Genomic DNA, 14,713 nt, shown 5'->3' with positions numbered 1-14,713 from the left:
AAGTGGTGCTGAGGCTCAAGTGGTAGAGCTCTAGCCTTGAGAAAGTCCAAGGACAGTGTTCAGGCCCTGAGCTCAAGCCCAGGACTGGCAAAAAATATTAAAAAGACAGTCATAAAACAAATATGAATTAAAAAAGGTATTCCATGTGTCATAAATTAATTCAATATATTAAGTCATTTGATTCTGATACAGCATGAGACTCAGCCCTGTCACAAAGGAAACATTCTGACATGACCAAGACATGAGAAAGGGTATCAATGTTTGTGAAATAATGCACCTTCTTTCGGGTGAATATAACCCTTTTATTAATTACAATAAAAATATATGGAAAAAAACTAATTCTGATTTCCAATGAACTGAGGAAAGACCACGAGAAGCCCTGATGGCCAAGGGGACCAAATGAGTGGATGAGGGACGGCGTGCAGGAGGCATCTCCACACAGGCAAAATCCTTCATTAGCTCTTCCAGGCCAGCAGTGGATGTCCCAACCTTGCCGGTTGATGGCAGACCTTCTCCTCCTGTGTCCTCAGATGACCTTCAGTTCAGGTTTCTCACACTCAGGAAAAGTGAACCACCCACTGAGCTGTGGAGTTGAGGCCATGCTACCTACCCTGACACTGCCTTTGCAGGGTGTGCACTGAAGGTGAGCTGGACGGAGAGGCAGAAAGACAGGCTATCCACCAGTGCTGTAGAGGGGGATATAGCCTGTGGACCTTGCTGATGCTCATGGGATGCAGACTCAGGGCTTGTCTGTCATGCCCTTGGCAGGCCCATGGGCCCATCTCCTCTGCCCTGGATTCCCAGGACTCATATTCGCTCAGGCCCTGCTTCCAGTGTGTCAGGGAATGAGGCAGCATGGCTGTGACCACTGCTTCCTTGCTGTGTGTTTCTTTCTCAGGATGGTAAAGTGTGTGCATTTCTTGAGGTGAAAGGAATCCTTGGACTTTGCAATGTACAGCTGCTCTCAGCTAAGCTCATCGAAAACTTCCCTGTGTAGGGCCCCTGGGCCATGCATGAACTGGTGTTGGTAATCTCACCCTAGCTCCCACTTCTAATGTGTAACGTGCCCAAAAGTGTGAGGGGAATGCAAAGGCTCCTCTGCTGCTGCTAGTGACCACTGTCTACCCATCCCATCAACCACTCACCAGACCAGGTAATTCCTATATTTCATATAGCCAGGCCATTCCCTAGATTACTTCTCAGAATAATATTTAATATTCGCTATCTTGGTTTCTTTCTCTTAAATTGGAAAACTAAGATAAGCATATTGAGATTAGAAAAAAAAGCAAGTTGATATTTCCATGAAATATCTATAAACCAGGTCATGTTTTATTCATGCTAACATGAAATACACATGTGCATTAGGAAAAGTCAATGCATGATAAATACTATGACAGTTTGAAAGTCAAAGGCCAAATACATATGTGAAAATAAATCTAGAAGAAAATAAATGTATCTTTTACATATTTTATGAATATTGTACAATACCGACAGTAAGCCTTTAATGTCTAATTTTAAATGGGATGTATATGAGGTGGGTAGTAGTGGCAAGGACAGAAAATTGTGCTCACAGTAAGAGAATGCCCACAGCTCTGAACACTGATGCTCTTAAGAGGTGTGAAGCAGAGGAGCTCAGTGGTTCTTTTGAGGTTGTCACAAAATCGCTTATTTCCATATTGAGGGTGGGAAATACCAGTGTGAGAAAACCAAGGCTGCAGGTTCACACAGACAGTGAGCCACCCCAGACCTAACCTGTGGCATGATTCACTGGAAAGTGGGACTGTCTCCAAGCTCTGCCTGGATTACAGGCAAGAAGAAAGCTCTGCATGGGCAAAACATTTAAGGATCTTCAGATCGTGTCCCCTGTCTTCATAAATGTCAAGAAGTTCTAGTTGAATTTGGTGAAATGGTGTGACACTGATTTCTTGCCCATTGACCTGCCTTGAACTATGGAGAGCAGTGAGCTTCAGCTGATTTCTAGCCCTGAGGAGTTCATTATACTCAGCAAGAAGGCACACTAGGCCCTCCTGTTCTTAAATTCCCTCTCCACCTGTGGGGCAAAAGCAAGGAAACCATGTGAGTAGATTGTAATCAGGCTATTATGACCATTCTAAGAAAGAAAAACAGCATGTTGAAAACAGATCATATCTTTGTAATATCCAAGTTTTGGGGGTCCTCCAGCCCCCAGCAATAGAGTCATCAGCACTCAGTGAATGGAGCTCAGTTTAATAGCAGCGCAGCAGCTATTTTCCACCTTACAGCTGATAGAGAGCAAGCAGACCTTGCGTGGGGCTGAGCTTTTAAAAGAGCACCTCATGCAGGTGGTCCTGTTCACAAGGAAAACACCACATGCAGTGGGTCAAGCAGTTTTTTTTTTTTTACGAAAAAACAAAAACAGAATTAGCTAATCCTGACAGGTTATTACAATCTTGAGTGTTTCCAAATATTAGCAACTAAAACATCTGAGCAACTATGATAAATGTATTCCAATAACTCTGTATAATCAAAGAACTAAAATTATAACAGGAAATTAATGTGGATTATAGGCACAAGTGGCCTGTAAGGTTAGCTATTCAGGAGGCTGAGATCTGAGAATCATGGTTCAGAAGCATCCCACACAGATAAATCTATGAGACTCTTTTTTTCTAAGGAACAAGCAAACAGAATTGGGGCAAAGCTTAAGAGTGCTAGAAAAAGTAATACTCTTAGGCCCTGACTTCAAGCCCCAGTATCAGCATGAAAAAGAAATTAAAATCCAGAATTTTTTGTTTTGTTAATTTGTCTTTATTGGGGGTTAGGACATAGGATGAGAAAGATCACTTTGGGGCATGGCCTTGTTCCCAGAAAATGTCTATTCTAATCCTGGGATGCTTTTTTGAGCTGTTTCTTTTTCTCAGCACAACCTAGATTTTCAAGTAGGAAAAAGTTACAAGAATAAACAAATTAAAATTAACACACACACACACACACACACACACACACACACACACACACACACACACACAGAGATTTGGAGTTGGAAAAGCCTGAGATCAAGGAATCATTTGTGAGAAAGAATCAAGAAAAATACTTAAGAGGGCAGAAGTGCCTGTGTCTTAGAAGAAAAACTGACAGAACTTCTCTAATCTTAGGGATACAAAAAAAACCAAAAAAAACAACCCAAAAAGTCAAATGTGAATAAAGGCCAAGCGCTTGTGCATTAACAATGTGCATACCACGTATGCATGTGCAATCCTGCATGAAGTAAAAACAAATGAAGCAATAATGGCCTAAATTTTCCAAATTTGTTAAGATAAACTAATCTCTACCTTTGATAATCTACAAAATCACAAATTTGGATTTATTATTTTTTGGGGGGTCATGGGGGTTGAACTTAGCCTGGGCACTGTCCCTGAGCTCTTCAGCTCAAGGCTATCACTGTACCTCTGGGCCAGAGCATTGTCCCAGAGCTCATCAACTCAGGGCTACTTCTCTACCCTTGAGCCAAGCCCCACTTTCATTTTCTAGAGGTTAATTAGAGATAAGAATCTCAGGTCCTTTTGTGCCTGGGCTGGTTTTGAACCTTGATCCTCAGATCTCAGCCTCCTGAGTAGCTAGGATTACAGGCGTGAGCCACCATGCCTGGCAAATTTGGATTTATATAAACAAATCCTATATCCAAAGAGATGTGTACCATAAACCTGCTGAAAACTAAGAAATACATGAATATAAAAAACCCATTGCCATATTTACGTCATGCTTGGGGCCATCTACAAATATCCTCACAACACATCTTTCTTGTTTTGGAGGGTTTCATTTAATGCAGTCTCCTCAGTGGGGTAGAGGTATGTGTCACCATCCTCCTGATCTGCATCTCTCAGCGATTAGTGACATGAAGTGGTGTGTTCATGCACCATCGGGATTTTCTTTGAATGTTGCTGCTGGGAACACAGTTAGCAGAGTTTTCTGGCAGCTGATTACTAGAAGGCAATACTACAGGCTGGGAGAGAGAAGTCATGACAGATTCTGAAGCAAGGAATGTTGACCTAGGGTTAGAGCTGAGAGGAATTGGCAGGACTGGACTGAGATGAGGGAGGCAGGCAAAGGAAGGAGGATCGATACAGGTGTGTGAGTAATGAGATGTACCTGGGAAGACAGAGCTCCATATTCAGATCTACACAATCCCAGAGGATGTCTGGCTTAGTGGTGAGACACAGTGGAGAGTATCAGGACCCATTCCTCCTCCACCTGTCTCCTAAAGTAGGGATCACAAATCTCAGGAGCTAGACCTCTTCCCTACTTTCAGACTCTGCCTCACACTCTTCCTGCTCACATCCTGATGTGCTTAATGTGTACAAGGCAACTGAGTGGTGGTGGCAGCAGTGGCAAAGGTGGCAATGGCCACTGGCCTAGCAGCAACAGTGACAAATGGCAGTTGCTGAAGATCTGCAGAGAGAGAGAGGGGGGGGGTCAAAGCAGAAACACCAGGGAGCAGTAGAGTGCCAGCTGTGAACAAGCTAAAGTAGATTCAACACCCCTCCCCCATGAGGGGAAGGAAAGAAAAATAAAAAGAGCAAAGCCTTTCGACTGCCTCTTCATGTAGTTCAATGTTCAAAGCCAATTGAGTTTCAGATAGAGGAAAAGAGACTGGTGAAAAGAAGAGACAATTAAAAGAAATGACTCAGTATTCAAAGTTACAATCTGCAAACTGGAAGTGTTCACTAAGTACTAGTAAGCATGCCCATATTTAGGAACTTTCAGCACAAAGGGGACATCATTTTTTAGGGGAGGAAAAAACAAGCAGGTCTCACATGAAGGATCAAGATTCAGCTTTGGGTTTTCTCTGTAGCAACTTGAAATGAGCACAGCGGGCAAAGTCTTCAGAATTCTTATGGAAAATAGATGGTAACTTCAAATTAATATAGCATTATGTGGCCAAATTAAGGCCAATTAGCATAAAGATATTTTCAGATATGCAGTGCATCTAAACATGAGCCCCTGGTGCCTTTATTAACAGGTAAAAAGCACCTAGTATTGGCATATGCCCATAATCTTAGCTACTCTGGAAGTGGCAGTCTGGAAGAATGCAGTTTGGAGCTGGCCTAGACAGAAAATCTCATGAGACCTCATCTCCAAAATAAGCAGCAGAAAGCTGACTGAAGGCATGGCTCAAATAGTAGAGCTAGATTCATGAAGAAACCCAGTTGAGTAAAAAATCCTGAGTTCAAGTCCTGGATCCAGGTAGAAAAGAGAAAAAATAAAGTCTAAAGGAAGAAAAGACAGCTTCTTCTCTTGTGCCCAGAGGAGGGGTCCCCCAAAGAAGACCACCGATATTGAGGCATCCGAAATGCAACAGCAAGGTTTTATTGCAAGATACGAGCCAGGCAAGGAACTCTTCCGCAGGCACTCGGCAGCGAGGCTGGGAGGAGTTGATAGTCAGGTTTTACACAGTCTATTTAAAGGCAAAAATCACAAACAGTTGCTAGGCAAGTTGCGGGGGCAGGGGGGGTATTCTACAGTTGAGAAAACCATGATTGTTAATTAGGGTCCAGAAATTCCTTTCAGATAAGGTGACTTATTAACTGTTCTTTCCTTTTACGTATCCTCTGGGTTCGAAACTCTTATCTTTGAGTCAAGCTGAGTTTCTATTCCACCTACTGGAAGGGGAATAATTTGAGTCTAGGGGTAATTATTTTTCATCCCTACACTAATACAAGAAACTGAAACTGGAGGCTTATTTCTCACCATGTACAAAAATTAACTACAAAAAGAGCAAAGAGCTAAATATACCAGCTGAAATTCTGAAACTACTACAGAAAAACATAGAAAAGTCTCTGGAAGATAAAAGCACATGTAATTATTTTCTGAATAGGACTCTTAACTGTCCAGAAAATAATAGCAAAAATGGATTCATGGGATCACATCAAATTCAAGTTTTCTAAACAGAAAAGGAAACAATTACTAGAACCAAAAGACAATCCACAGGAGAAAAAAGTCTTTGCCAGTGATTCCAATAGATGAAGGATTAATATCTAGAATATACAAAGAGCTCAAAAAGTAATCAGCAAAAAAGCAACTAATAATGTGCTTTGCTATTTCTTTTCTCTCTCTCTCTCTCTCTCTCTTGTTCCCCCCCCCATGGTTAATCTCATGCTGTTACTATATCTGATTTAGTTACCTATATTGTATATAGGTTTGTTTATTTGAAATAGGGAAGGGAAGGGGGAAAACAAGATTATTGTAAGGGGATAAGGGGAGGGAAACAGGGACAAAAACATGAGAAGGGGTATCTGTTGGGGTCCTTCTTGGATGTCTACGGGGGGGGGGGTAAAATGGCGACTGAACCCATGAATAATCCCGGGAACACAGATTTCAGAGACCAGACTCTCGGTGCAGATCTAACTTTATTTTAGAAAATGTGCTCACTAAAATACAGGTCCAGCAGTGGCAGTTGTTGGGTCTTTTCCAAATGCAACTGTCAGTCAGTGGTGTCCTGAGACACACCCCACTTGCCAGGAGTATCCAGGAGCTCCTGCTCCAGGCGGGAAGGGCCAGGCGCCCTCTGGCTCCTAACTGCTTGTGTCACTGACTGTGCTCAGGAGTATATGTGCTTTCCAGCACAAGCAGCAAGCAGCCTGGGCTCCTATGCCACTAGCTAGGAGTCCCCACAGTTCCCCGTTTTTCTTTATTTATGGACACTCATAATGGAATGAAGGATGGGGCCCAAATGGTGTGCAAAGACATTGGCTGGATGGCATCCAGGCAAGCCTGGATAAACTCAACCAACTTAGCTAAAGCAAACATGGTCCTGCTGCTGTGGCAATGAGCTTTGTGGGCCAAAGAGGACTAGGGCTAGGTGGGTTTCAGATGGGATTGGGGTAAACAGGAATCATAATACCCTGTTAAAGGCACAGTCCCCGTGTCCTCCCCAGCATGCTTTGAGGGAAGATAATCGGGTTGCAGTTCTTATGATTGTATTGTTCATAATCGTATCACGGTCCCCTGCTTGGGAGTCAAGTTTATTATTCTGGGCCCTCACACTTCCTATTTCTTCTGGTTTCCATGCCGGGGTAGACACGGACCATGAGGTAGCTTTGAGGAGAGTGTGGAGACAGTATTTGTGGCATCCATATCAGGCAGAGCATATCTGGGGTGGTTTTTCTGGATAGGTTGGTGTCCTAGGCCATACTGGTGAGGTCGCAAAGGTCGAGGCAGAACTCATGCCAGCTGGCTGCAGCTGGTAGCCGTGTTGCTGAGAGGCCATTTCATGGTGGCAGGAACTTGTAGATTGCCTGCTCCTGAAACTTGAGTGTTCGCAGTTATGCAAAGAAGAGGAATCATATGCTGTCCGAGAGGGCAGAAGGGTTTGGGGTCTATCCCAGAGGTGACCTTACTTTATGTCACAAACCATAGCCAGGACTTCTGACCGGGCATCAGGCGCCATCTCAGCCAGGTGTGGTCCCAAGACCGGGAGGTGAGCACTAGGCCATAAGTTAGGCCTCCTTTTCTACAGCATAGGTTTCTATTTTCCTGATGTGACGAGCTCCACATCTCCCCCTTTTTTGTTTCATTAGCGGGTGCTTGTCTTACTCAGGAGTGTGCCTGTCTTAGGTTGCCCCCCTCTGGGGATCTTACCCGTCACTGACTACCACTCTAGCTCTTTAGGCAATTCACCTGTAGGGTTGGCAGACCCACATGGAGATATTAAGTGAGGGAGACGGCCGACATCCACAAAGGAAACCCTTCTATCCTCTGGTCTACATCCTGGTGAGGGCTAGGGCCAACCTCATAGGGTTCCCAATCCATGTTTCATTAGAATGGCACACATGAGTCAAACCCTCAACCCGTTGTTAACAGAGGGGCTGGCTCCAGCCAGGTGTTCAAACAAGGGGCGGGGGGGGGAGGGCTTGGGCGAGATAGCATGGTGTCCCAATGCTTATAAGCAGGCGAAGATCCTTTAGAATCAAAATTTTAAAAGTTTAATGTAAATAAAACATCAATGAGATAATCTTGATGCCTCATGCCTGTATCCCCCCTTTGTATTTGCTTTTAAGGGGGCTTAGGGGGATGCGTGAGCTAGCTAAAGTCCCAGGAGTGGAATCTGGGCGAAGATCCATCTCCTGTAACTTTTTCAAGCTGACTCAGGGGCGTTGTCTCTATACTTGGCCAGGGATGCTAAAAGCTTAGCCTATTTTACAGATTGATACGCACACAGCCTCAGGTTCACAAGGTTCTTTCCTGAATTTGTGGCTGGTGTCAACCCAAAATCTGCTCAGTTAGGGCTTTGAGCAAAATTATGATTGTAAATTACCCATTTACTTTGATAACCTTAAGTTTTAACTGTCCACTATTATACTGACAAGTTCCTGCCCAGTAGACACCGGCATTAGCAAGGCGTGTTTACAAACTATTTTATGATCTCCTGGCTCTGATAATTTTGGATGGCCAAGCACAAGTGACTTTAGGATCTGGCACCATCTCTCACACAGGGATTAATGTCCCATCGACCTTTCACTAGGTTGATTGCTGGACTTAAACTCTTTTTCTCCTTTTGAAACAAACATTTAGGATAACTTCCCTTCCAAATTTTGTCCAGAAGCCCAGTTCTAATTTTCTTAAAACTTTTAATACTTAACACTTTAGTTAAACATTTATCTTAAAACTCTTTTTCCCCAATTTAATACATTTTAGGGGGCAAGTTTAAGATCACATCACCCACTTTACCATCAGATTTCCAGTGTCAGTCTGCAAGGAAGACACAGGATGAAGCCCTGTCCTTTCTAAAAGACAGACAGGCAAAGTTTTTGAAACTGATAAATTCACATTTAAATTTCTGATACTTATGTCCAAATTTAAACTCAAGGAAATAAATTCCAAGTTTCCTGATGCCTTTGTGCTAAATAGAATACAATGTTTACTATGTAAACAGTTCTATGCAATACAATACTAGATTTTAAAGTAGTTCCTCTTTAAAACAATACAATAATCCCTGAGGCATTTGACTTTTCTTGGAGTTTAGAGTTAAATTTAATCAACTACTCCCTTTTACTTTGTTAGTTTCAAGTATAGAATCACCATTGTTTAATCCTGAACATGTTTGCTCACACATTTACACATATTCACACTCAAACATCTTAAAGCACGCAAAATTAATATCAGCCGTACATTCTCTGAAATTTTCAAGAGATTCAAATAGATAACAAAGATGCGCACACACGCACACACACAAAAACCACAAGGATCCATATTAGGACTGGTACCAATTTCAAAGACAAAACCGGACAAGAAAAAATACCCAAGGAAAAACATGTAATATGAACAAGACAGAGAAGCAGAGACTTTCACATAACCCCCAAACTTCTGATGGCATGCCTGGCCTTAAACTATCAGAGTGACAGAAAGACCATGGAGCCCTGAACTCAGGGGGCGTTCTGAAATTTCTGTTCCCTGGTAGCCAGCTGGTGGAGGCCATTCTCAAGCAAGAGGGAAAGCAAAACCAGACATACTCAAAACAAGAAAGTCGGGCTCAGTCAGATACACTTAACACAGAAACATGAACTCAGATGAATAGTCTCACAAAACAGCTTACTTAGATTTAGACATGTCTTACCAGTGAGCCCACACGTCCTCTCAGAAATGCCCTGTTATTGACAAGAACCCCAGAAGGGGGTCAAGGAGTCCCTTGACCACCTAGGCCTTAGAGAGCTTACTGTGTCCAGCTTTTCCTCTCCATTTTAGGCCCATGGTGCACTTTTTAGAAAAAAATATAGACATACGGGGGGGGTCAACCAACTTCTACTTACCCCCGGAGGCCTTTGCTTTTAACCTGGGCATCTTTTCCAAAAAAGGTTGTTAAAGTAGGGGCAGTAAAGACCACTGCTTATAGAAAAAAGCAATCCTTTATCTCAACAGCATAAATATACAGGTTATTAGGAATTGATGAAAGACTTGGGAGCCCTGGTTGAGTGGCCCCCATGGGCATATTTACTGTGGGAAGATCATTAAGAAACCTGTATTTGAAACCTGTATTTGCCTGACCCTTTTGATAACAAAAAAAAAATAAAATGGGGAATTCTGAAGCTGTTCCTGTATTAGTTTTAGTAGCTCCAATTGTTTTTCCCGCCAAATAGGCCACTGCTCCACCCATACGGGGTCATGTGATTTCTAAGATGGGGGAAATGGAGACTGTGGCCCCTAGAATTGGGGGAGCAGTTTTATGACAATTTTCTCATAGATAATGCAGTCATCATAGATGCCGCAACATCCATATTTTGTAAAGTTTCTCCCAAGAGATTATTGGGCAGGTCCTCTAAGACCAGCGGTTGAATGGCTCTCGCCAGGGCAAAGGGCATGCCCTTGAGAAGTTGCTAAGCCACCTAAACCCTGGGGCCGGGCCTGCACTGGAGTTCTAGGAGGCGGAAACTTCCTGCTTCCTAAGGCAAGTTCTTTTAGCTCTAGTATCTATTAAGGCCTGGGTGGAGATCTGAATTCCATTCAAGGCATTGGTGTTGCCCCTGACCTCAGCTTCATCATAAAAGGCAATTTTTTACAAAGAGGGGTGCAAGCCATTCTCAGAAACTGCCTTCCGATATTGAAGCGGTTCTAGGCTGTGTGGTTCCTAAATCCACCAGGGTGGATTGCTGTCTGACTGAGGGTAAAGGAAGCCTGGGGAGTAACAACTACTGGGAACGCTTCCAGAAGGCCATGTTGAGGGTTCAAGTAAAGGAAGCATGGGAGAGGATTAGTGAGGGAAGGGCTCCCCATCCCAGGGGATTTCTGAGGAGGCCAAAGGGCATAAGGGAAACTCTGTAGAGAATCCACCAGGATGTGGGGGAGGTCTGCTTTCATTTTTGAGTTGAGATCAAAGATGGATAAATTTGCTGGCCCACACCTTTATTTACAGTGTCGGGTTGGCAAGGGTCGGGGGTCAGTCCCTTATCTACAGGTACCACAGCCATCGTGAGTGAGGCCATGACTTCCACAGGGGCAGTGGAGCATTCTCCCAGGGAACCCCCAATTATGGCGACAAGCACCAGGACCAAGGTGACTGAATCCCAGTGGCAACTCAGAATGGCGCATGATGGAGAAGAAATAAGGAGGCAAATTCTGACCCTGCCAGGCTACCCTCTCCCACGTGCACTCATCCCACATCCTGCCTGCAATCCCCCGCGAGCAGAGAGAGAACAGTATCATAAAATTGCTCAAGCTTTCTATCAGAAAAGTGAATGTGTCTGCTCGCCAAGATCCCTTTCCACATAATTGCTTGAAGAGGTCCACTTACCTGCTAGTTGTGCCCCGCATCTGGGTGCCAGTTATTGGGGTCCTTCTTGGACATCTATGAGGAGGGTAAAATGGTGACAGAGTCCATGAATAATCCCGGGAACACAGACTCCAGAGACCAGAATCTCGGTGCAGATCTAACTTTATTTTAGAAAATGTGCTCACTAAAATACAGGTCCAGCAGTGGCAGTTGTTGGGTCTTTCCCGAATGCAACTGTCAGTCAATGGGGTCCTGAGACACACCTCACTTGCCAGGAGTATCCAGGAGCTCCTGCTCCAGGCAGGAGGGGCCAGGCGCCCTCTGGCTTCTAACTGCTTGTGTCACTGACTGTGCTCAGGAGTGTATGTGCTTTCCAGCACAAGCGGCAAGCAGCCTGGGCTCCTATGCCACTAGCTAGGACTCCTTACAGGTATCAATGTGGGAGAAATAATGCACCTACGACCTGACAATGTAACCTCTCTATACCTTACCCTGACAATACTAATTTTAAAAAAAGATGGGGAAGTGAATTAAACAGTTCTCAGAAGAACAAATACAAATGGCTAATAGATAGGTGAAGAAATATTCACTACCCCCTGCCATAAAGGAAGTGCAAATCAAAACTACAGTAAGATTCCATCATGCCAACACAAATAGGTCATACCTGTAATTTTAGCTACTCCAGAGGTTGAGGATTGGGTTTTGAAGCCAGCCTAGTTAGTAGAAACTCTGAAACTCTATCCAAATAACCAACAAAAAGCTGAAAGTGGAGCTGTGGTTTAAGTGATAGAGCACCAGCCAATAAAAATGAATCTATCTCACTCCAGTCAAAATAGCTGTCATAAGAATCAACAATAAATAGTGATAATAAATACTACAAGGTGGAAATATAAACACGTACAACCACTGTAGAATCAGTATGAAGATTCCACCTAAACAAAAAGTATACCCATCTATAATCCTGCCATACCACCCTTGGACATATATTACAAATAATGTAAATACACAAGAAAGACATCTGCATATGCAAGTTTTATTGTAATATTGTTCACAGTGGCCAAAGGGTAGAATGATGAATAAATATAATACATATATGCTAAGGAATATCAGTAATATGTGACATATATACCATGGAATGATAGCCACATGGTACATACATACCACAGAATATTAACCATAAAACATGATAGGAGAAAGTAGTGCTGTAGTTCAAGGGGTAGGGTAGTAGCCTTAAGCTGAAGAGCTCAGGGACAACGCCCAGGCCCAGAGTTCAAGCCCTACGACCAAAAAAAGTGATATGGCACTTGCAACAATATGGATGTAGTTGAAGATCATCATATTGAGTGAGATAAGCCAAGCTCAAAAAGCTAAATACCATGATGCCACAAGAATCTAGACTTCAGTGACATGTATGTATTTGTGTGTATACACACAGAAAACTTGATCATAACTATGGGATTATCAATGGAAATGTGGAAAATGAGGGAGAGGGGAAGAGAAGGAAGACAGGATGATCGTGGATGATATGGATAACAAGTTTGAATCACCTCATGTGGCTTGTTTGTTGAAAATGGGAGCCTCACTTTTTGTCTGGTCTGGACTTGAAGTACAATCTTGACCTCCGTCTACCCAGTACCTGTGTTTATAGATATATACCACCATCCTTTGTTATGATATTAAAAATCTTATTGAACACTAAAGATTATTAGGGAAAATGTTATCGTTTCTCTTGAAAGGTCTCATGTTCCAACTGTTTGCAACTCACAAATATCATTTAAAAATTGACAACTGTAATGAAATACTTGTGACTTGTTTATGTGTTTTCTTTAATTTTTTTCTAACTTCCATTCTAAAATAGCTTTCATTTTAATAGTTGAAACTATTATTGTTTGGGAAACTTTTCTATTGCTTCATATTTTTTAAAAAAAAATAGGAGATTTGAGATTTTTATAGACATTACATTCACCATTAAAAGAAATAGAACATTTTCCCAGCTTCAAATGTATACTACTTTGAAAATGATTTCTAGCTAGTTGTTGAGTAAACTCATTGGTTCTCATGGTTTTGAGCAATTTCTTTATTTTGTCTTACCTGGCTTGAACTCAGAGCATGGGTGCTGCCCCTCAGCTTTTTCACTCAAGGCTGGCACTCTGTCACTTGAATCACAGCTCAAGGTCTTTGTTATTTAATTAGAGATAAGAGTGTCACAGATTTTGTTTCCCAGGCTGGCTTTGAACCATGATCCTCAGATTCAGATTCATGAGCTCCTGGCCCCTGGTTTCTCATTTACTCTTCTATATCAACTAGTATTCAACATGAGCACTTAAAATGTGTTTTCTTTTCATGTATTTTTGCATACCAGTAATTCCAAAGATAATTAAAAATCAATTGAAAGCATGTGTATTTGGTCCTAGACTATTCCCCTTCCTTCACAAGAGGTGAAATTTCTTTTCATTGTACCCAGTGAATTTGTAATGCTCCTTTATCCACTTTTCATTAACTATTGAATACCGAAGCGGAATTTAAGTAGACTCAGAGCATAAACCTGAAAGGAAGACTATTCTCAACCCGTCCGCTTTGGAATCAAGGCTGCTCTGAAAGCCAGGCCGTTTCTCAGTGTTAAGAGGGGGCCAGCCAGGGGAGGCAGTGGTGGGGCGGCTGCAGAAACACGAGGCTGTGCCTTCAAGTCTTGCTTGTAGAAGAGGCAGAGCATGGCAGAGACGGAAGGACTCACGGCCCAGTCGGCCCACTTGTCGGACTGGGAGCCTCGAGACAGGGCACAGCCGGCGCAGGTCGGAGCTCACGAGCTGGAAACGTTGGGAGAGGCGCCATCCCGGGTCCCCGGGACCAGTAGGGAAACGGCCCAGCCCAGCTCCCCAGGTACCAGCACCTCATCCAAGGGACCCAGAACTCATACCGAAGCCCATTAAAATCCTTGGCCTCTTCCAGGCCCGGGCCTTCGGGTCGGGCCGTTCTTTTGTCCCATCCTAGATGGGCACTAGCGTCCTGGGGCAGGGAGCAACGGCCGGCCCTCTGGGGCGGCGCCTGGGGCTTTCACTCAGGGGTCTCCAGTCCCCTCCGTTTTCCTGTAGTCAATCTACTTTCTGATGATCTTTTCTTCACAATAGAGAATTTAAAAGTAGAGACCATTTCTGATTTTGCTCTAAAAACAAATATACTTGAAGTGGGAAGATATGGAGAGGGACCAGTACTCATGTTTGTAGATCTTAATCTGAGTGAATAAACATGTAGAAAATTATATTACAGCAGAAAAACATGCCAGACTATTTTAAAGATCAACCCAATATCAACCCTGCTTCCCTTGGCTTTGGGATTGTAAGGAGAAGAATAGCTGTAAGCATTTTGCTATAGTCAACTGGGGCATCAGCTCGCCCTCTCTCTAGCCAGTATGTGAACACCTGCTGTCCCTTGATGTGAGTTTCCAATGGATAATGAGAATACTATTTAAATTCC

Source organism: Megascapheus bottae, chromosome 5 (genome assembly GCF_031878675.1).
Source record: "Megascapheus bottae isolate mThoBot1 chromosome 5, mThoBot2.hap1, whole genome shotgun sequence".
Lineage (NCBI taxonomy): Eukaryota > Metazoa > Chordata > Mammalia > Rodentia > Geomyidae > Megascapheus > Megascapheus bottae.
This window is presented reverse-complemented; position numbering follows the sequence as displayed.